Source organism: Camelus dromedarius, chromosome 8, assembly GCF_036321535.1.
Source record: "Camelus dromedarius isolate mCamDro1 chromosome 8, mCamDro1.pat, whole genome shotgun sequence".
In the NCBI taxonomy this organism is placed as follows: Eukaryota; Metazoa; Chordata; class Mammalia; order Artiodactyla; family Camelidae; genus Camelus; species Camelus dromedarius.
Genome location: NC_087443.1, coordinates 9,725,050 through 9,748,417, shown reverse-complemented (window position 1 = coordinate 9,748,417; position 23,368 = coordinate 9,725,050). Strand labels below are relative to the sequence as shown.

General features: G+C 43.3%; 1 non-coding gene across 1 annotated transcript; it reads right to left on the bottom strand.

The window, feature by feature from the left end:
* Positions 1 to 772: 772 nt before the first annotated feature.
* LOC116156123 (small nucleolar RNA SNORA25) lies at positions 773 to 904 on the bottom strand. The gene has a single exon (XR_004139982.2). It is a non-coding gene; the product is annotated as a small nucleolar RNA SNORA25 (small nucleolar RNA).
* Between the last annotated feature and the right edge of the window lie 22,464 nt (positions 905 to 23,368).

Genomic DNA, 23,368 nt, shown 5'->3' with positions numbered 1-23,368 from the left:
GATAAAGAGAGGTAAAGGAGATGGTTTGGCTTCAGTATAACCTTCACTAAAAAGCCTGCCTTGCCCACCTTGATCCTCATTATAACAAGTCTCTGTCCACAATAACACAGAAACTTATATTCTGTTCTGTGCTTACTACAATGTCTTACTGGTGCTACACATGTATGTCTACTTCTTCTACTGACTGGAGCTTATTGGAGAGAAGGGCTATGTCCTGTGTATCTCTGTGGTCCTAGTGACAAGTATGATTCACAGTACAGTCAGCACTCTGTATCCATGGGGTCTGCATTTGTGGATTCAAAGAAACACAGATCCAAAATACTCAGGCAAAAAATTTCATGAAGTTCCAAAAAGCAAACTTGAATTTGCTGTGCTCCAGTAACAACTTACATAGCATTTATGTTGTATTAGAAATTGTAAGTAATCAAGAGGTGATTTCAAGTATACAGGAGGATGTGTGTGGGTTATATGCAAACTACAAACAATTTTATTTAAGGGATTGAGCATCTGGGGATTTTGGTAGCAATCCCCTGCAGATACCGAGGGATAACTGTATGTAGTTACAAGTCAGTAATTTTTTTAAAGACAGAAAAATTAAATCAGTAATTGAATAGGAAAAAAGAAGGCCTCCATGTCCTGGGTGAAGAGAGAGATAAAAGGAGGAAAGTCAATAACAAGACAATCAAAATAAGAAATATTGAAGACATAATGATATACAGATAATGCCAACTGTTTACCATCATCCTAGAGTAAAATGAGGGTCTATTTTTTTTCTTGTATCTCCATTAGGAAAACATAGCACTATTGAGTTACTATTACATACATCCAATGAAGAATTCAATCATTGATCACAGCGTTAAGAGCTCCTGGGTTTTGGTCCCATCAGCCCTCTTTGAAATGACCTATAAAATGAGGGTCCTTATGAGGTAATTTGAAATCCAAATAGATACCTATGCATGCTTGAGACAGAACTGGTCATGTCAAACACTAGGATACAACTAGAATAAGAAATAAGGAGGCTGCATCCAGCAAAGGTACATGTGAATTCACTCATCTATACATTCATTCAACACAACGCTCTCGTGTACATATCATTCATCTCTTATGCAGGAATACTTATGTGTAGAAAGTTACAAAAATAGAACTAAATTACTGTTAATCAAATCTGCAACATTCTGCTATTCATTGCTACATCAAGGCCAACTGTTTCTTCTTGCCTGATATCTTGGCTTTCTCTTGCAAGACATGTGGGATCAAGCAAAAGTCAGTATTTTTCTACCTGTCAAAATCCCCAATTTCTCACTCTTATCAGCAACTATCAACTATGTCAAACTAGTGCTACAAATTCATACCAGAACTTAGAGGTCATCTCGATACTTTTGGCTTTGTTTCACCTCCAAAATTTAGTCTCAAGTGTTCTCCTCTGGTTCTTCTTTTAAAAAAATGAATTTTAGAGATTATTTATCCATCCACCCATGCAATCAAAAGCTGACTGTTTACCAGTCATTACACTAGGCACTGGAGATAACAAGATAAATGCTGGGCTTCTGATTCCAGCAAAATCCCACCTCACAAAACACCCAGTTACTCATAATATCACTCTTATTTGCTCAAACCTTCTATAGTGATCTTCTTCCTCTGCTTTTTAAAACTGTATATAACCCTCTATGAAGAGGATGTTGGTGATCTCACTACCATACCAGTGGTGATGAGAGTTACTTATTGAAATAGCTCCATTTTTCCTTATGGCCAAAGCTATGTGCAAAGTAGCTATACACTAACACATCAATTACTAACATAAAAGAACCTCCAGGTTATAAACATTTAAATAACAAACTTTCACTCTGCAAATCCCAGGCACATACCTTCTAAGATTAAATCATTTCAGTCTCCAGGACAGGGGCTATTTTTTGGCTACTTCCTTTGTTTTACTGTTCACCCCTTCCCACCCTGACCCCGATTATCTGCAGAAGGTTTCTTCCAGAATATCATTTTCTCGGTATCCTATTTGCCTATACATGAACTAGTCCCCTGCTGCTAAGTTGGAGGCTTTCACTGGTTACCAAAGATTCATCCCACCCAACACCCAGACATGCTATTTACCCAACCACAGGCCAGAATGGATCCAGATTCCTGGCTGTCATCTCTGATTTCGCCAAATATTTTGACCTCCACTGCTCTAAACCCACAACACCATGACACTGAACTCTGCTATTTCAATGCCTGAGAAAAACTGTACCTTTCCCAGAGAGGTGGTTGGGGAGCAGGGGTGGAGAGGGAGGGGAGGATGATGAGATGGACTGATGCACAGTTATGTGGCCGAGTCTGTTAATGACACCCAGCATGTGTCTCTCCAGTGCTGTTCCAGAGAACGTGGACTTGGATTCCTGAGAGTCAGTAAGTACTGCTGCATGGGCCGTCCACCTTGAGACTCACGGTGCTAGACAAACACTCTTCGAAGTTATGTTGTTGACAAACTGCTTCATCTTAACAGCGATCCCCATACTTACTCCATCATGAAACATGATTGTGCATGAAAGAGAGAAAAAGAGAAAGACAGAGACAGAGAGACAGAGAGAAAACATGACAGTAACACTCCCAAGGACCCAGTGCTCTAAGGGATATGGATGAAAACACTGTGCTAGGCCAGACTTTTACGAGTTCCTTAATTCAGTTTCTACAATGTTCATACAATTTCTATTCTAAATCTAATCTTTAAATCTTTGCCTCTCTCCTCAGACACCGCCATGCCTCTCACTCTTAGGCTTGCCTCCTAATAATATCCCCTTTGATTACAGTACTGTAACCTCTTTCCTGGAATTCCTCTCACCCCTCTGCTGACCTCCTCGGTCTTCACTGCACAGTCTGAAGCCCTTGTTTCCATCGTAATCCTTTGTTTTCCTTTCATATCCACACATACAACTACTTTTTCAACATTTCCAAGAAGTATGTTGGATCAAATAAAAGTCTGAAAATAAACTCATGTTTTCTTCCCCCCAAATATTCAGTGATCCTGATTACTGGAAACTGGAAACTAGTCACCCAGCCAGAAAGCTGAAAGTCATTTAAACATCCCTCCCTACTTTGCGTCAGCATCTGCATCTGATGCATCACTAAGTCTCCAGTTCACTTACTTCCCTCCATTTCCATGGCCATAACCCTTGTCCAAACTACCTCCTCTCTCAATTTGCCTCCTTTGATACTGGGCTTAGTCTCCTCATAGCCATCCGTGGCTCTCTCTAATATAAGTCCTACAGGGCACACAGTGTTATTTTTAAAAAATGTGGACCAGAGCATGTACTCTATGTCACTCTACTTATGACTCTGTAACAGCTAACCGCCATTCTTAGAATAACACCCTAGACCTTGGGTGCCTACGATGTCTGCATGGCTCACCTTCCTCCACCTCCCATCTCAGGTCTTGCCTCTACTTGCTGAACACATTGTTCTTGGTGACTTTCATTCAGTTCCACAAACATGTCACATTTATCTTTCATAAATGCTGTGTCCTGTGTCTAGAACATTCCCCACACTTCTCAGCTTCCACAGTACCCACTACCTCATTTCAGCTCCAATCTCTCTACCTTGGGGAGGCCTTCCTTACCCTCCACATCCATGCAGAATCTCCCTGGTAATATAACCCCACTGTACAAATTCCCTTCCCCTCACAGCACGTGTCACAACTGTGCATGAACACATAAGGCTTGACTCCCACATTCGAAGGAAAGCTCCATAAGCACAAGGATAATGTCTATTTTGTCATCATCATAACCAGAGCACACGCCTGAAATAAAGCAGATGCTTAATAAATGTCTGATGGTATAATAATAAGTGACTGGAGTTTATTATATAAAAATTCCTAATGTCCTAGCTCCTCATTCAGTCTCACCTTTCCTCTGTTTCTCTCCTTTCTGCAACAGGAGCTGCAGACTACCAGGAGCTGAAGTGGTGGGTGACAGTTCCAGTGGGTGTCTGATTTGGAAGTGGTAAAGGTCAACATACTTGGTGGCATCAGTGATGACAGCCAGGAACTGGGCTTTGTGCTGGACGGGGGTTCAGGGCAGAGTGCGCCTGGTCTCAGGGAATAGTTTTCTTTCCTTTATACCCGGGTATTAAATCCAGTATCAGCAGCAACCTGGCTCTTTCTGTAATTTACCTGTTTATATCTCCCTCTTCAGTCCTTTATTCTTTCCTATCTAAACTTCACACTCCTTTCTCCCCCAGTCACTTCCATGAATCCCTTCACAACCCTCTCTCTACTTGTCCAGCAAAATACCTTGAAGGTACACTGACTTCTTTTCTCATCTTTTGCTTGGTTTTTGAATTCCTGTAATCTGGTTTTTGTTCTTACTTAGATCACTCTCACTAAGCCCAAAAACGATCTTCTTAGAGCCAAGAATCTCATCTATAGATAAAACCAGAGCTCAGTTTTACTGGGCCCTTAGTAACAGTCAGGAATCCTGCAACTCACTTTACATTTATAAAGTCACAGACACAGGCATCATTAGCAGCAACAGCATCACCCCCATTAGCACGATGAGAAACCCGAGCCCTAAGTCCCACCCAGGAAGCACAGGTGCCAAGTTTCACACACAGTTGGAGTGGCTCCCAAGCCCTCATCCCTCATCTCCTGGTGTCAATGGCCCTATGCTGAGGTCTCTTCACAAAGCTCTACTGAGTCTAGACCGCCTCCTGAAGCAGCTCAGGTCCTTAAAAACCAACATGGGGCTAAGATGAAGTCACTCCATTGCTGCCAGTCCTTCTTGTGACTAAAAATCCTGGCACTAAGACCACAAACAAACACAGGAAAGCTATGAAAAATGGAGGGAAGGCTGACTGGCCAGAAAGCTGACAACGTGAGGAGTCATGAAGCTCCCTGGGTTTTCTTTCCCCTTCACCCCTTATGAGGCGCTGAAGAAGCCTGGAACTGGAACCACCAGAAGATAAGGGTTGTAAATAAAGCCTCTCCCTCCCTCTAGCCCAGGGACAGGGAAAGGGATGTCTGGCAGAAAAACCTTGTTCTTAATACTGGCTCTACTCCAGCCAAGACGAAAAGAAAACTGGCCTCTTGTGGAATCAGTTGGCCACATGCAGAACTGGACCTGCAGCCTGACCTGGCAGCGCTGAGGTAAAGGTGAGTGGAGGCTATGGTACTGAGCAACCTGCTTCCCTCAGACTTCCCCCAGGTTCTGGGTGGTCAGAAGGCACTTCCTCCCTGCCAGCAGCAATGAGGCAGAACAAGGTAGCTCAGAGTGGTGATACTGAGCACTACCATCTAACTAGGACATGGACAAAGACATAGATACTTTTTATGAAAGAGAATACACAGAAGACAAACACATGAAAACATTTGCCATTAGGAAACTGCAAATTAAAATCACAATGAGATATTACTCTATACCTACGTATTAGAACAGCTAAATCTGTTTTAAATGGTGACAATACCAAGGATGTGGCAAAATTAGATATCTCATATATTGCTTCTGAGAATGTTAAAATGGTACAGTCATTATGGAAAATAGTTTGGCAGCTTCTTAAAAATACATTCTAAATGTACATTTAATATGCAGCACAGCAGATGCAATGCTGGCCATTTATCACAAAGATATGAAAATGTATTCACACACAAAAGTTAATACATATGAATATTCATAACAGTTTGATTTGTAATAGCTAAAACTTCAACACAACCCAAATGTCCCTCAATGTATGGAACAAATTTTGGTGCATACATACCACGGAACACTACTACTCAACAATGGAAAGAAGTGAACTTTTGATACACTCAACAATTGGATGGATCTCAAGGGAATTAATTCTACTGAGTGAAAAAAAGCCAATATCAAAATATTATATAGTATATGACTCCATTTTTTAACACTCTCAAAAATGACAAGAATTACAGAGATGGAAAACACATTCGTGACTGCAAGGGGTCAGGAAAAGGAAAAGGGAAAGAGTGTGAGAGATTTTGCAGAGGAAGGACAATTCTATATCTTGATTGTAGTGATGGTTACACAAATCAACATGTAATAAAACTGCACAGATACAAAGAGGCATACATGCACGCACACATACACGGGTGCCCAGGAAACCGGCGAAATCACAAAAAGTTCTATAGATCATACCAATGTCAATTTCCAGATTTTAACACTTTTGTAAGTGTTATCATTCAGGAAAACTGGGTGAAGTCTACCAAGGATCTCAGTGTACTAGTTATGCTATAATTATTTCAAAATAAAAACTTAAAAGAAATCAATGTGACCAATTGATCCTCTGTTCCTTTATATCCCCAGTGTCCATCCTCTGAATATCCAACCTTGGTTTATGGCCATCCAGTCCAAACACCCAAGCAAGAAGTCTTCCAGTCTCTCCCCTCCACATCCAGTTAGGCAACACTTCCTATCTAGGTCGGCTCTGAAAAAAAATCTCAGAAGCAGATTTCTCCCTCTCCAATCTCACTGCCACTCCAGAATGCTATGGCCACATCCATCTCTGTCAGTCTCAACCCCTACCCAAATCCCATTCCAATTCCCCTATATATTACCCTCCTCCAACTCAGAATTCCTCACCCCAAATACATTTTATAAGAACAGTCCCAAATGTTGCCTCACCATGAAGATTACCCCAGGTCCCCTAAGAGCAAGAAATCATGGCCTCTTCAGCAACTATCCTGTTCTTTCCATAGAACTCTAGCCTAGCACTTACCACATTAGGCTGTAATTACTTAGTTGTGTCCCAGGGAAATACAAACGCTCCCAGAAAACTCCCAAGGACTGAACCTGATTGTCAATCTACACAAGGCCAGGCCAAGAAAGAGCAGAAGCTGGTACTGAAAAGCCTTCCAGACCTGTGAAAATCCAGACTGGTCACACATGCATCCATGGACATGCAAACTCCCTCACACTCAGAGGGGAGACACAGTGGCAGATGATGACCCTTCCCAGGAGCTACCATCCTCAAGCTTCAATCAGCTCAAGTTGCACCACTGGTAGCCACATTTAAGTCTTTATTAAGTAGTTATTTATTTATTTTCGCTTTTCCTCTATTATTTTCTATTAAATCTTCCAAAGCCAAAGGTTAATTTCCAAGAAAAATGAAGAAATTAGTTTTATATCAGCTGACAAAAGAATGACTGAACTATGCTGGCATATACATTCACATGCAGATTTGGAAAAAGTCATAGGTTTATTAAAATGAAGTGAAATATATTATTGTTTCTCATGCAATTCATTCCTTCTTTCATTTGCATTCATACTGCTTACGTAAAGTGAATTACATTTGGGATAAAGTAAACTAGTTAAAAAATCCTTTATGAAATTTTCATTTCAGTTAAGAATTAGACAATTCACAAAAGACTGTACTTTACATGGAAATGGTAATAAAAGCTTGAAGGGAAATGAGGCAGGGAGGTGGAACGGATGGTGATGCATGGGGCTGTCATCATTGTTCTTACTGGGTGATCACTACAAGGGATCCTGCGAGATCTTACTGACAAGTAGGCATTTGAGCCAAGACCTGAAGGAAGGAGGGAGACCACCACGTATGTGTCCAGGGAGGATTCAAGGCAGAGGGAAGAGCTAATGCCAGGCCCTGGGGCAGGACATTCTCGAGAAAGTAATGGACAATCCACAGAATGAGAGACTATTTTCCCCAAATCATATTTCTGAAAAGAGCCTTTTATCTATAATATATAATTTCTAATACATACTGCTCCAAAGAAGATATACAAATGGCCAACAAGCATATGAAAGAAGCTGAATATCAGGGAAGCGCAATCTAAAACCACAAGGAGATTCCACTTCAGTGCCATGAGGATGACTATCATCAAAAAGACAGACGATGACAGGTGTTGGCTATAATGTAGAGGTAAATTGGAACCCTCATAGTCTGCTAGTGGAACTATGTAAAACGGTGCAGCCACTTTGGAAGCAGTCTGGAGTTTCTAAAAAGGCCAACCATAGTTTCCTTATAACCCAGCCATGACAACCTCAGGTATGCAGCTGTGAGAAATAAAACATAGATCCCCAAAAAAGTGGTATACAAATGTTCACAGCAAAATTATTCCTAATAGAAAAAACAATACAAATTATTTGGACACCAGTTCACGTAACCTGTCTTCATCCTGAGGCGCAGCCCCGCCCCCAGACCACAGGAGCCAATCCGGGCGCTCGCTGCCAGGACAGGCCCCGTCCCAGAGCCTTCTTCAGCTGAGCCCCTCCCTCCGCCTACCGGCCCGCCCCTTGGTCAGGCAGGGAAGCGGCAGTTGGCAGTTGGTCTTAGCAGCCAGCGGTTCCGACGCGCGGCAGCTCTTCCGAGGCGGCTGCTGCGGAGGCGGCGGCGACAGCGCGGTACCTCCGGGATGCGCGGCGTGGGCCGAGCGGCGGCCGCGGAGCGTTGAGCCCAGCGCGGCGGCGACGGCGGCGACGGGCGCGGGCCCCGAGCTGGTCCGCGGGCAGATATTCAACGTGGGGCCGCGCTCCAGCAGCCTCAACCGCGAGGGCTCCTACCGCGTGGTGTGGTGAGTGTCCGCGCCCCGCGTGCCGGCCGCGCCCGCCCGGCCTCCCGATGGGCCTCGTTGGATGCAGCAGTGGCGTCGGGCCCAATTCGAGACCCAGACCCTGGCTGGACCGCAGCCGGGCTGCCCCGTCGTCCGCGCGCCGGGGGTCTCGGGCGGGGCCGGTCCGCTTGGGACGGGGCGTTACTTGCGGCGCTTCCCGGGAGGTCCTCGCTGGAGCACGGAGTGGGGGAGGGGCGCGGGGGTCGGAGACCGAGATCCGGGAACCCCGGGAGCCCCGGGACGGGAACGGCCCCCACCCCAGGGTGCTCGCCTCGCGGATTTCCCTTGACTTCCCCATAGTGAAGCCGCGAAGTACTTCAGATGCTTGAGGAGGCGGCTGCGGTCTGGAAAGTGGTTCTCAGCAGCGCGTGTGCACAACCCCGAAGTCACCGTCTTGTTTTCTCCCCCCCTTGCCTTTTGCGCAGACGGCTTTGGTTAAGCACCTTCCGTGGTGCCGGGGTGCTCCCCTGCACAGGCTCTCTAAAAGGCATTTAGTGGCACCAGTGTGGGTGTGGAATGTCTCCATCTTCAACTGTTTAAGTGGGTTTGGGCATGGTACTGTTCGCGTTTCAGGAAGAGTAAGTCAGCATCGCTGTTGTGATTTATTTAAGGAGTCTTTTGGAGTTGGGCCTAATTTGACTTTTCCCCCCTTTTACCTGGCATAAGCTCTCTTACTAGCATAAAGGTTTCCAGAGGTTTTAGCACAATGACTGTGGACTTTCCCTGTTAATGCTTATGTGGCCAGTGTGTATGCGGCCCTGATGGAGTTCTTGCAGAACCACATGCAGGCTGCCTTTGTCTGGCTCCAGATCCCTCAGAAGTGTTCGTGGGATGGGGTTCGTGGTGTTTTTTTGTTTTTGTTTTTGTTTTTTTGGTAGAACCAACTACCTGTGGTATTTTGTGCTGATGCAGACTTGTGGAGGTGCAGGCTTCCTTACGCCTAACCTTCATGTGAGTGTGTCTTTTGTTTTGAATGAAGGAAGCAGACTATGATCACTTCATGTCAGGTACTGTGCTAGGTAAGTTATCTCATGTTACCTGAACAGCCACCCGCAGAGAGGGAAGGGCAGGGCTAGCTCTATTTCAGATGAGAAAGTGTTTTGAGGTGAAGCCAGTTCTGAAGGTGCCACAACTAAAGAGTCAGACTTGAGATGGTAGACTGAGATCCTGTTTCAGTTGCCAGAGCTATTTTCATTACTCCCTATTTCCTTAGTGTTATTAATAATTTTGAAATTTTAGCATATTTTACTCTTACAAGCAAATTTATTTCAGAAACATTCAAATTTTAACGGTAATAATTTTAGAAATACATAGAGGGAATATTTTACCATGTATGTTAGCTAGGTACAAAGACTAGTTAAAATACTTGAATATTTGCATTCTCTTCAGGAGCGGAGTGCTTCACAGTACACAGCTGTGAAGATTCACGTGAACTCAGTAGGCTAGGAGCCATAAGAAGAATTAAAATTAGGCCAGGCCTAAAAGAAATAAGGTCCTAGAAGGTAACAGAAAGACAGTACTGCCCACAACATCACTTATCTGGAGTAAGTCTGATTGCTGTGCACCTGCTGGTATGTCTGCTAGTCACCAGGTCTTGTTGTGAGAGGCTCGGAATTCCCCATCACATCCTTGGGCCCTTAGAAAAAATTAACGCTTAAATGTGTACTGAAAAAGTCTAATTTTATGACATCTCAGTCAAAAATTTTTTTTTAATCTGATGAGAATTTTTCCTAGCCTGAAGATGATTTAGATCTGGTAACTTTCAATCTCGGCTGTGGACTTACGTGACTTAAGTCTCTATTAGGTGAAATGTCAAGTCCACTTACTAAATATATAATTTTCCTTTCTTAAGAAAGATCCAAGTACAAATAATATTGAAATTAGAATCCTGGGACTAGATTATAACTTTTTACCTTCACGTTGATGGTACTTCATATAACAGTTTAATTTCCATTGTGCATTATTAGTATTTAGTAAATGTTGGTTAACAGTGCTGGGTTTTTTAAGTATTTCTTGATTGAAATATTAATAATATTTGAAGAAGTGATATTTTAAAAAGCTTAATGTTTACAGAAGGACTTAAATTTTAAGGAAGAAAAAATGTTTTTAATTTTCTGAATCTGTTCATCAGGAATTTTGCCTTTTCCATGAAAAGTCCTTTCCTAAACTTTATGTAGGGGATATAAAGAGTGGAGTTTGAACTGAGCCTTTCTGAGTGGTGTGATTTTGATAGAAAGATAATAGGTGCGAGTGACAATCTAAGCTATGGGATCCAATCCTGCAAAAGGACTTAGGTGGCAAATTGTGGAGGACTCTGTAGGCAGAAAGGAGTTTGATTTTATGTTTGTGCAATGGAGAAGCATCAGAGTTTTTGAAGAGAGGCAGGCACATGATCAGTTTTGAAATTCTGGGAACCTCTAGGTTGACACAGGTGGAAATGACAGGAGGAAACTGAGGTGGGGAATCAGCTAGGCTAGTGACCTTCTAAAGGTGAAGTGAGGTAGCGGTGTGGAGGATGGAGATGTTAGAGTCAATAATGGGCTCTTGTCAGAGGTGTGGTGGACTTTTCATCATGGCAGGTATGGGATGCAAAGGATGATGAGGTCTTACAGGGTAAGAGGCTTAAGAGGTGGGATATGGATTTGGGAGAGATTCTGAGACAGGACCTGGTGATGTGGTATGGGGAAGTTTGTTAGTTGCAAGGCTTCTAACTTAGGGACATGGTGGTGCCATTATTAGAGGAGGAATACTGTAGGCAGAGGAAGTTTGTTAAGGAGAATTAGTGAGTTCTGGTTGGACTTGTTAAGTTTATGATGCCAGTAGTTCCTTTGGGTTGTATCCACAAGGTATCCTGGAAATAAGAGGAACATAGAATCTGGAGATGAAAATTTGTGTAAGTGGTAGTCTGGTGTACAGGAACACAGATTCTTATTTGAGATCATTGGTTAGGTGAAATTGCATTCATATATGCTGTGTGTTTATCTTTCCAGTAAACGATCCATATCATTTGTAGATTTTCAAAGGGTTCATATCCCAGAGAAGTTAAGAACCAGTGAGACAGAACAGAAAGACCAAAGAAGAAGCCTTGGCAAGCAAGTAGTTCTAGGAGATGGGAAAGGAAGAGGAAGCTTAGGACTGGTGAGATGTATAAGACCAGAGAAAAGGGGAAAAAAATGGCATGAAAGAGAGAAGTTTAAGCTGTATGCTTCATCATCTAATTAAGGTAACCATCTATGTTGTATAAATCCAGCTTGAAACATTTTCTGAATGTAACTGAGAGGTCGTGGGGTCATCTCCATAGATCTGATAATTGAAGGCTTGAGAGGGGACAAATGAGAAAAAATGTGTGAGCTGAGCTGAAGGAATGCCTGAGTTTAGGTGTCCTTAGTGGGCAAGCTACAGAAGAGGAGGAGGAGGAGGTGTGGTCAGAGGCCAGAGACCTGGGAGTCCACATTGTCGGAGGAGCCAGGGACATAGTGGTCACTAGGGATCAGTCCTGAGGACTGTAGAGAGCACAGTGCAGCTGGAAGATAAGCTGTTGGATTTGTTGACTTTCAGCTCTCCTCAAAAAAACATAGTTTTAACAAAAATTTGTCGTGCTCATATTCCTGATGGCGCAGTATCTGGTCCTGTTAATGTTTCTGTGATCACAGCAGGCTGGTAAGAACTAACATTTAGTCAATGTTTTCTGGTATTTTTTTAAGCATATATTCATTAGTCCTCCTAACCACACTGCAGGGGTGGTTCCTTTCGGTAAGTGGGAGTCTGAGACACAGCGAGGTTACTTAATTTGCCCACAGATACCTAACTAGGAAGTGGTAGAGCATCTGTGTCTGCTTCCTAAGTGATACTCAGCCAAAGATTAGAGTTGAGAAAATGCATGCTTTCAATAGCAGAAAATATCTATTGTCTGCTTTTCCCATGGTTTGCTTTTTAGCCTTTTAAAACCTTTCATGCAAGCTCATTCACTTAGAATTCATTCAGCACCAGTTCTCTGCAAGGACTCACGTGGCCCCTGCCCTTCAGTAGCTCTTGTTCCAGACAATGGGGTGCAGTTGGGCAGGAACACAGAAGCCCCTGTAGAGTGCCGTGGGTGATAAAGGCCTGAGTGGCGTGCGGCTGTCTGTGTCTGGCTTCACAAACCTTAATGCTGTGTGTTGGTGTCTGACTGGGAGTTTGCCGTGAGACGTGCACTCCGGCTAGAGGAGAGTGCACACGCCGAGGCACAGCAGTCTGAACACGGCACAGCTGGCCAGGAAAACCAGGAGTTGTCTGAGAAGTGAGGCTGTGGGTGGGTGCCTTGGGGAGAAAGCTGGAGTGGAGGCAGCTGGGATGGGTGGGGCCAAGTTCTGAGGCGCTTTGTTTTCTAAGGAGTTGGGACTTGATTTGGTAGGGGAAGGTCCCCGAAGGATGCCCTTTTTCTGCTGGTTCCTCATCCAATTTTGTGTTTCCCTCTTTGTCTCTGTGACTTTCTACCTGCTGCACTTGTCTCTTCTGTCTACTTATTTAGGGCTACTTAGTGGGTGTGATTTTTATCCAGTCTCCACAGGAATTTTGAAATGTATGTGGGTTTTGTTTCACTTTGTTGTTGCATTGATTGGAAGTGTTATTGGCCTCCGGTGTGTATGTGGTGGAGGTGGATGTGCCAAATGACCTGCATGCAGTTTGCATGCAGCACACTCAGTTCCTGCACCAGAGGAGCGTCCTGTTTAGGTACCAGTGGAGTTTCCCTCCAGCCCATCCTACAGAGGTGCTGGGCCCTAGTGAGGTCCTGTCTTCCTCTGACATTCGTCTCCTCCATCAACCTGTCCTTACTACTTTCACCTCTAGCCCTCCGTCCATCCCTCCCTGGGACTTTGCTGGGTATTGGTACCACCTGTTTCAAAAGCAGGACCAGGAATGATATAAGTCATCTACAGAGGCTCCAGGCCAGATTCCTAGTTGTGCTGGTTTAGCTGTTAATTTGACTTTTAATAAAGAAGTCTCTTATCTGGTTTTCAGAGCTCAGAGATGGGATGAGACCCATTTTACATGAGCAACAGAAAATCCAGAGTTTCTGAACAGTTTTGAGTGAAAGTAAAATGCAAACAAAATTCATTCTGATATTAGTAACATCCCTAATAATGTGCTTCTGGTGGTTAGCTATAATATATATGCCATTCTGGTGAATTGAATTTGTATGTTCTCAATTCTCAAGTATTAATAAAAATACTTTAATGAAAAGCATCCTGGTTGAGTTTTCCAGAAACTATAGTTTATTCCTAACCTTGCTTGCAGTAATGTACCTACTAAGTAAAAATCAAGCGATTCCCCAAAAAACATCTCAAGCGACCCCACCACACATCCAGCCTGCTCTGCCAACCCACCTGCCTGACCCTGAGATGCTGTTTCTTCCTTTTTCCTTCTCTTTTCTCTTTCACTTCTTGAGGCTTCCATACATTGGAAAGCCAACAGGATAGATGTTCTCCAGGGTCCCCCAGATGCTCAGTCTTAGGGCAGGCTCTGGCCTCTGAACCCATCTGTGACTGGTAGGAGCTGGGGATGGGGTGTAGGGGTGTAGTCTGCAGGACTTCACCATGACCAGCTGACTAGGATTAGTTGCAAGCTTGCCTTAGGTGCTGTGGTTTCAAAGTCCTTTTCATCCTCACCTTTGAGATATTATTTTTTTCACTACACAGATAAGGAAACCAGGTCTCAGGTAACTTGTCCAGGGTTCACAGCCCGTATATGTATAGCAGAAGTGGGATTTGTGTAGACCTCAAAACCTGTCATTATTCTTTTTTTCCCGTAAACTACTGTAGACTTTCCTCTGTTATAGCGAGTTACCTGAAACGTGCTTCTTCCAGCCTGGTTTCATGAATGTATTGTCACCAAAGTATAAAATGATGATTGTCATGGCAAACTTGGGCCTGTTGTGGAGATGGAAGAAGGAGGAACCAGAAACTTGGAATGGGTGAGGAAGGTAGGGTCAAAGCAGCTACATTTTTATCAGAAGGGTGTTTATCAGTGTTGATCCTTCTCACTCGTCCTACGTACCTCCACCAGTTTCTTGATTTTCATTCATTTAGGAATGATACTGAGCGTGTACCTGACCTGTGTGCTAAGCAGTACGATCGAAGTGGTTTTTATTTTTTGGTGCTTACAGTCTAACAGGAAAGTAATCACATTTACTGAAAATGATGAGGTGCACAGTGCTTCCCTTTATACCCATGAAAACTGGAGCAAAGCTTTGAGGAGTAGTCCAGGCCGGTTTCCTGGAGGAAGTCCTGTTTAAGCTAGGACCTGGAGAATGACTTAGAGCTTGCTGAGTGAAAGAGAGGGAAGGGTGCTAAAGTGTTTCAGGCACTACTTGTGGGAAATAGATGGTAAGAAGGTAGGAACTAAAAACTAGATCAAAGCAGCTGCTCCCCACCCTTTGTACATTTACAAAATCTTCTTGTATCCTGCATCTCTGCACAGCTGTTCTTGTTTGTTTGTTTCTTCTCTTTTCACTTTTACCACATCCCATGCACTTGGCAGAAGAGAGCTGACCCTCGCTCCCGTGAGGTATTTGTCTTCAGAGCAGTCTGATTCCTGGGGGAGAGAGTCTGATCCAGCCTGGGATAGTGTTCACCACTGGTCTGGGAACCTGAGGCCCAGGTGGAGTCATCTGATAAGGCTGAGCCTCTCTAAGTTGGTGCAGTGAGGTGGGGGTGGTCATGAGATGTCTCCTGCTGGCCTCTGACACTTACCAGGGTAGCTATTGGTGCTGCTTCCCCGGCTCTTGTGCTGGGCCGAGGCCTACTGATGGGGGCTGCGGGGGAGGAGAAGAGGGGAGGGCAAAGTCATTTAGGCAGGAGAGGGGCTTTGGGCTACTTTTAGGGTGCTTCTGCTTTCCTGTATCTGGCAGTATGGGGGTGGCAGCCAAACTGGGTGGCGTTCTTTACAATGTATTTAATATTTGATACGTATCTAACATGTGAGTTATGCAGCCTAACCGTAAACACCCAGGAACCCACCACCCACTGACTGACTTCACACCAGATTGTCAGAGGCCCACGTTCTGATCTCTGGCTGGGAATCTGTATAGTAGAGCAGGGAATAGTGTGGGTTCTGGACACCTGTATGTGACCTGAGCTTGTTTTTCTCTCCTGTAGAGAGGGGTAGCGATACCCACCTCAGGATTGGGAGGATTGAATGAAACACATCGGTGAGTGCTGAGCCCTTGGCCTCGGGTTAGTGCTCTAGTTGTTACTCCCTGGAAGTGAGCGGGCCTGGTGAGACCAGTGTCCTCCCTCCCCTCAGTCTCTTGGACATTGTCCTGGAGTGTGAAGCAGAGTCTGTGGAAGTGAGACTGTCAGACTTGTGTCACAGTGTTATGTGGGCTAGGGCAACATCCTCTCCTGGTGAGATTTATCACTTAGAGCATCTTCTCTGCCTGGCCCTGGTCCATGTTCCTGCCCACCCTGAGGAGAGCTGCAGGTGGTGTAGGAGACAGACTGATAAGGAAATAGATTACTGTGTCAGTTGGTGAAAACACTGATACGAGATAATTCTGGACAGAACCGCTAACTCCACCTGGGTTTCCCAGTTTGTAGTTAATTCAGCAAGTGGTGTCGGTATGCATTAGGACATGTACTAGTTGTTCAGCTACTTCAGTGAATAAAACACCTAGTCCCCGGGAGGCTCATGGACAGTATATGCCTGGCTTAGAGTGAGCCCATTCCATAGGTTGTTGTTTGGTTTTGCTTATGTTTTCCCTTGCTGTGCAAAAGGTTGTAAGTTTAATTGGATCCCATTCATTTGTTTTTGCTTTTATTTCTGTTTCTTGAGTAGACTGCCCTAGGAGAACATTGCCGAGATATATGTGAGATAATGTTTCTCCTATGTTTCCTTCTAGGAGGTTTATTGTGTCTCGTCTTATGTTTAAGTCTTTAATTGATTTTGAGTTTAGTTTTGTATATAGCGTGAGGGAGTATTCTCACTTCACTGATTTATGCTGCTGTTCAGTTTTCCTAAAACCATTTGCTGAAGAGACTGTCTTTATTCCATTGTATGTTCTTGCCTCCTTTGTCAAACATTAATTGACCAAAACCTTGTGGGTTCATTTCTGCACTCTCTGTTCTGTTCCATTGGTCCATAGGTCTGTTTTTGTATCAATGCCATGCTGTTTTGATGACTGTAGCTCCGTAGTACTGTCTGAAGTCAGGGAGGATTATTTCTTCAGCCTCGTTCTTTTTCTTCAGTAGTGCTGTGGCAATTCTAGGTCTTTTTTGAATCCTTATAAATGTTATTATTATTATTTGTTCTAGTTCTGTGAAATATGCCCTGGGTAATTTAATAGAGGTTACATTAAATCTCTATGTTGCCTTGGGCAGAATGACCATTTTAACAATATTGATTCTTCCAATACAAGAGCATGGGATATCTTTCCATTTTGTTAAGTCTTCTTTAATTTCCTTAGTCAATGTTTTCTAGTTCTCCGTGTATAAGTCTCTCACCTCCTTGGCTAGATTGATACCTAGGTATTTTATTACTTCGGGTGCTGTTTAGAAAGGGACTGTTTCTTTACTTTCTTTTCCTGTTGATTCATTGTTAGTGTAAATAAGTGCAACAGATTTTTGTACATTAATCTTGCATCCTGCTACCTTGCTGAGTTCTTTGATTAGTTCTGGTAGTTTTGTGTGGAACTTTTAGGTTTTTCTATATATAGTACCATGTCATCTGCATATAGTGGCACTTTTACCTCTTGTTTTCCAATTTGGATCCCTTTTATTTCTTTTTCCTTGCCTGATTGCTGTGGCTAGGACTTCCAAGACTATGTTGAATAGGAGTGGTGAGAGTGGGCAACCTTGATAGTCCCAGATTTTAGTGGGAAAGTTTTTAGTTTTTCACCTTTGAGTACTAAGCTGGCTATAGGTTTGTCATAAATAGTTTTTATTATGTTCATATATGTTCCCTCTATACCCACTGTGGTGAGAGTTTTTTTTATCACAAATGGGTGTTGAATTTTATCAAATGCTTATCCTGCATTGATTGAGATGATCATGTGTTTTTTGTCCTTTCTCTGGTTGATGTGGTATAATATATTGATTGATTTGCTTATGTTGAACCGTCCTTGTGTTCCTGGGATGAGTCCAACTTGATCATGGTTTGTGAACTTTTTTATGTGCTGCTGGATTCTGTTTGCTAATATTTTGTTGAGGATTTTTGCATCTATCTTAATCAGTGATATTGGCCTGTAATTCTCTTCTTTGGTAGTGTCTTTGCCTTGTTTTGGTATCAGGGTGATGGTGGCTTCATAGAATGAGTTTGGGAGTACTCCCTCTTTTTCAGTCTTCTGGAAGGGTTTGAGTAGGACTAGTATGAGTTCTTCTTTGTATGGTTGGTAGAATTCCCCAGTGAAGCCATCTGGTCGTGGACTTTTATCTGTAGGGAGGTTTTTTTATTGCTAATTTCATTTCATGTCTAGTGATTGGTTTGTTCAAGAGGTCAGTTTCTGCTTGATTCAGTCTTGGTGGACTGTATATTTCCAGAAACTTGTCCATTTCTTCTAGGTTTTTCACTTTGTTTCTATGTAGTTGTTCATAGTATCCTCATATGATATTTTGTAATTCTGTGATATTGGTGGTCCTGGATTTTTGTTTGTAGGAAGTTCCAAAATTTACTGATTCTTACTAGTTATCAGTCTGCTTTGGAGCTCTCTGGGCTTCCTGTAACTGGGTGTCTGTTTCCTTTTCCAGGTTAGGAAAAGTTTCAGACCTCGTTTCTTTAAATATGTTTTCTGCCCCCTTTTCTCTTCTCCTTCTGGAGCTCCTATAATGAGAACGTTATTGTGCTTGATGTTGTGCCATTAATCCTCTTAGCTGCCTTCACTTTTTTTCCTCTTAGCTGCCTTCACTTTTTTTCCCTTCCTTTCCCTTTTTGCTTCTATCTTTGAGGGAGTTCCTCATACCTGTCCTCGAGTTCACTGATTCTTTCTCGTGCTTCATCTATTGTATTTTTAAGTTCAATTATTGTGTTCTTTAGTTCTGTGACTTCTGTTAGGAACTTTCTTATATTTTCTAACTCTTTGTTGAAGTTCTCACTGTCTTCATCCATTATTCTTCTGAGTTCAGTGGGCTTTATACGAGTGTACTTTGAATTCTTCATCAGGGTAATTACTTTTCTTCATTTCATTGTTTTTTTTTTTTTCTGGGGTTTTATCTTGTTCTCTCCTTTGGTACATTGTCCACAGTTTTCTGTGTTTTCATTTCACTTGACTCTCTGTGTTGGTTTGTATGCGTTAAGTAAAACAGCTACCTCTCCCAGTCTTGAGAGTTCTGTGGGAGATGAACTTTGTCAGTTAGCCCTGCCTACTCTTGCTTGTCAGTGAAACTGTGATTATCCAAGCAGCTAATTTTATTTTGACCAGCGGTTGAGGGTGTGCCAAGACCAGTCAGTATCTCAAAGGTGAGGATCTCAACACCAAGGTTCAGACTGATTGGAAACCATACCCCCCAGGTAACAGCTTTTGAAGAATATAAATATCGAGGCTTGGGACTGCAAATGTAGGCCCTGCTGGCCCTTAGAGCTAGGAAGTCTGGAGGTGTCCCCTGGAGAACAGTCACAAAGAACAGGGCTTCAGATAAGTATACAAGCTCCTTTCTGGGAAATGTCAGTGAGCTGGAGCAAGGCAGGCTAAGAGTGTAATGAAGGCGTCCCCAGGCTACCTTCCCTGAGAGCACCTCAGTAGCCTCCTGATGTGTGCCAAACCTGAAGCCTGCCTCCAAGTCCAAAGCTCTTGGACTAGAAAAGGGGGCCTTTTTTCACATAAAGGCTGGGGGGGTGTCTCAGTCTAATGTGCAAGGCACGAAAGTGGTAGCCTGCTGAGAAGTGTGTCTCCAACTGTTACAGACCCATGGGAGTGAGACATGCAGTTGGTCCTGGCCTCCAGAGCCAGGTGATCAAGGAGCATGCCCTGAGTGGAAGCCACAAAACCTGGGTCACCAGTGTGTAGACATTCCCTGCTTGGAGATATGCTCACTCTGCAGCCTATCAGAGGGAGAGTGCAAATATGGCTGGAGTGAGGCAGTGGGAGAGTGCAAAGATGACACCTTCTGAATAAAGAGGAGCAGAAGAAATGGGAAAAGATGAAGTAAGAAATACAGCAAGACAGAGGGAGAGCGGGGAAGATGGCACCTGCTGGCTGTAGCATAAAGCTGGCACCCAAAGGGAAGGAAAAAAAAAGATGGTACCTGCCAGTTTTATTAAGGCAGAGGGAGAGCAGGAGGATGGCACCCACCACCAGCCTCAGTCCCTGAGGAGTATCCCGGCAGCCCCTGCCCCTCAGACCAATGCTTTAAATTTTGGAAATAAGTCTCTTTCACATAAAGTGTGGGTGCTTTTCCAAGGGCCACTTCTGCACTTGGCCCTTGGACCAAGAGCACAGGCCCTTTAAAAGTGGTTCCTGAATTCACCACATCCCAGTGGGTCTCACAGCCATGTGTCCTGAGGGTCTTGCAAGTCAGATGCTTTGGAGGTTTCTCTCTCAGTTGTCAGTCTTAAAAGTTTGAGTCCCCTGTGCAGGGGTACAAACCGTTCACACCTCAGGTGGAAGTTCTGTGTTTTGAGCTCCCTCCTGAGTGTGTGCACACCAGGGGTGGGGTTTCTGGTGAAACTGTGTCTCAGCCTTTCCCACCTGCTTTGTTGTGGTTTCCCTCTGGTTTGCCTGATGTGAAGGGGTTGCTCCACCATTTCTCAGGCTTTTCCAGAGGAAATTGTTCCACATATAGCTGTACATTTTGTGTGTTTGTGGGAGGAGGTGAATTCAGGATGTTTCCATGGTGCCACCTTGAAATCAAACCTATTGTATATGTTTTAAACTTTGGTTTTCAATTGCTCAGGTCACTGCTAGTATATGGAAGTATGATTAATGCTGTGTATTCATGTTTATGTATGGATCTCATATTCTGGGATCTTTCTAAAGCTATTTATTGTAATTTATTGTGAGTTTTCTTACAGATTCCTTGCAGTTTTCTCCATAGACAATGATGTCATCTGTAAATAATGACAATTATATTTCTTCTTTTCTAATCGGTATGACTTTATTTCCTCTTTTGCTGTACTGCACTGACTAGAACCTGTAGTAAACTTCCAGACTGACAGAAGAGAGCAGACATTCTAACGTTGTTTTCAAGCCAAGAAAAGCGTTCATTCTTTCACCATTATAATGTGAGATGTGGGTGTTTTGCGGATGTTCTTTGTTAGGTTGAGGCAGTGCCCTTGTACTAGTTTCTGAGCATTTTTTATATGAATGGGTGTTGAATTTTGTTTAATGCTTTTTCTGTGTTAATTGATGTGACTGCATGGGTTGTCTTCTTTGGACTCTTCATAGGGTAGGTTACAGTGTTGATTTTTGACTATTGAACCAGGCTTGCATTCCTGGAATAAATTCCACTTGGTGATTGTCTATTCATGTGGATGCTTATGGTAGGTGTTCTTGTGGATTTCTTGCTGTAGGCTAAATTATGGTTCCCCAAAGGAGTCCGTGTTTAATCACTTCTATGACAACTTGTGAGTGTTACCTTGTATGGCAAAAGGGAGTTTGCAGAAGTAACTAAGTTAAAAATCTTCAGATGAGCTTATCATAAATTTTCTGGGTTTACTTAATATAAAAGGAGGTACACAGGAACTGAGTCAGAGAGACCATTAGATGATAGAAGCAGAGACTAATGTGATGCACTTTGAAGATGGAAGAAGGGACCAACTGCAAGGATGACAGGCATCCTCTGGAAGCCAGAAAGGGAAAGGGAACAGATTCTCCTGTGAGGCCTCAAAAGGAACCAGCCCTGCTGACACCTTGACTGACATCAGACTGCTGACCTGCAAAACATTACTATAATAAATGAGATATTTTAAGCTAGTAAATAGTAATTTGTAATTTAATGATACAGTTTGTAATTTGTAATACTTTATAATAATTTGTCATAACAGCCAGAGAAAATGAACACACATATTTTGTTGAGAATTTGGGTATGTATCCTGGGGATATTTGTCAGAAATTTTCTTTTTTGAGCTGTCATTGTCAGGTTTTGGTGTTACGTTATGCTGGCCTCATAAAATAAGTTGGGACATAATCACTTTGCTTCTACTTGCTGAAACAGATTTTGTGGCATTCATATTATTCTTTATAAATGTTTGTGGTTTTCAAGGAATTTACCCACTTCATGTTTCTTCTCCCTGCATTTGTGTGTGTGTGTGTGTTTGTATAATTTTTTTTGAACTGTAGTCGGTTTACAATGTTGTGTCAATTTCCAGTGTACAATATAATGCTTTAGTCATAAATGAACATACATATATTTACTTTCATATTCTAGTTCATTAAAGGTTACTGCAAGATGTTGAATATAGTTCCCTGTGCTATACAGTATAAACCTGTTCTTTATCTATTTTATATTTTGTAGTTACTGTCTGCAAATCTCAAACTCTCAAATTACCCGTTCCCTCTCCCTTCTCCTCTGATAACCATAGTTTGACCGCTCTGTCTGTGAGTCTGTTTCTGTTATATGGATAAGTCCATTTGCAACTTCTCCTTTAGATTCCACATTTAAGTGATATCATATAGTATTCATATTTCACTTTCGGGCTAATTTCACTTAGAATGCCCATCTCAAAGTCTATGCATGTTGTTGCAAATGGCATTATTTTATTCTTGTTTATGGCTTGAGTCGTATTCCATTGTGTAAATGTACCACAACTTATTTATCCCGTTATCTGTCGTTGGACATTTAGGTTGTTGCTATGTCTTGGCTACTGTAAGTAGTGCTGCTGTGAACATTGGTGTGCGTGTATCTTTTCAATTAGCGTTTTCTCTGGATATATGCACAAGAATGGGATTGCTGGATCATAGGGTAAGTCTTTTTAGTTGTTTGAGGAATCTCTGTACTGTTTTCCGTAATGGCTGCACCAAACTGCATTCCCAAAAACAGTGTAGGGAGGTCCCTTATAGGAGAAACTGTTTCATATGCAAATACAAATCTGTGTCGACACCAGTCCACACAGTTCCAGCCATGGGTGGGAAGGGAACAAATTGTAATTGTGGGGCCCCTTTGCAGACTCGTTAGTTCTTAAGGCCACAGCAAGATGGGTCATCCTCCCTCACCTGGACAAGATGCTCCCGCACAGAAATCCCACAAATCCCACAGCATCGCTGAATATCATTCCCCTTTTACACAACTTTAATAGGAACCCTGTGAACTTACTTCAGCCCATTCCCCTTGTGTCCTTGGGATTAAGAGGAAGCTGCCTCCACCACTCCCCACATTGCAGTAATCCCAGGAGGCTAGAAGAGGCTCCCTCTACAATGGTGCAGAGAGAGAAAAAGCCCTGTCTCTCAGGCCAAGTCTTCCCCTCTGCTCAGGACACCCAGACAGGACACCCTGGCCTATCATCTGGCTGCCTCAGGGAAGCAGACTGAAGCTCCCCTAAGACAAGGGCTGTCTCCAGGCTCCATTCTAGAGAACTGGTTAGTGTCCAGAGGGCTGAAAGGCATGAAAACAGCTCTCCATCACTTGTTTGCTCAGGAGTTCAGATGATGATGGGATTCCCCACAGGCCCGTGGCAAATCAGGCTTGAAGGAAAAGGACAATGCAGGGGCCCATGGGGAAAGTGAGAGCTGCAGGCTCCCAGGAGCAGTCTAAGGACCCTGTGTCAATGTGGAGGAAGATCTAGTCAGCCCCCTGTGGATCCGTAGCTCCTGGGACCTCCTCAGCCTCCTTCTCAGGACCCCTCTCTGTAGAGCAGCACAGACATGAATAAGACTACAGTGGTCTGAGATCATTTCCAAAC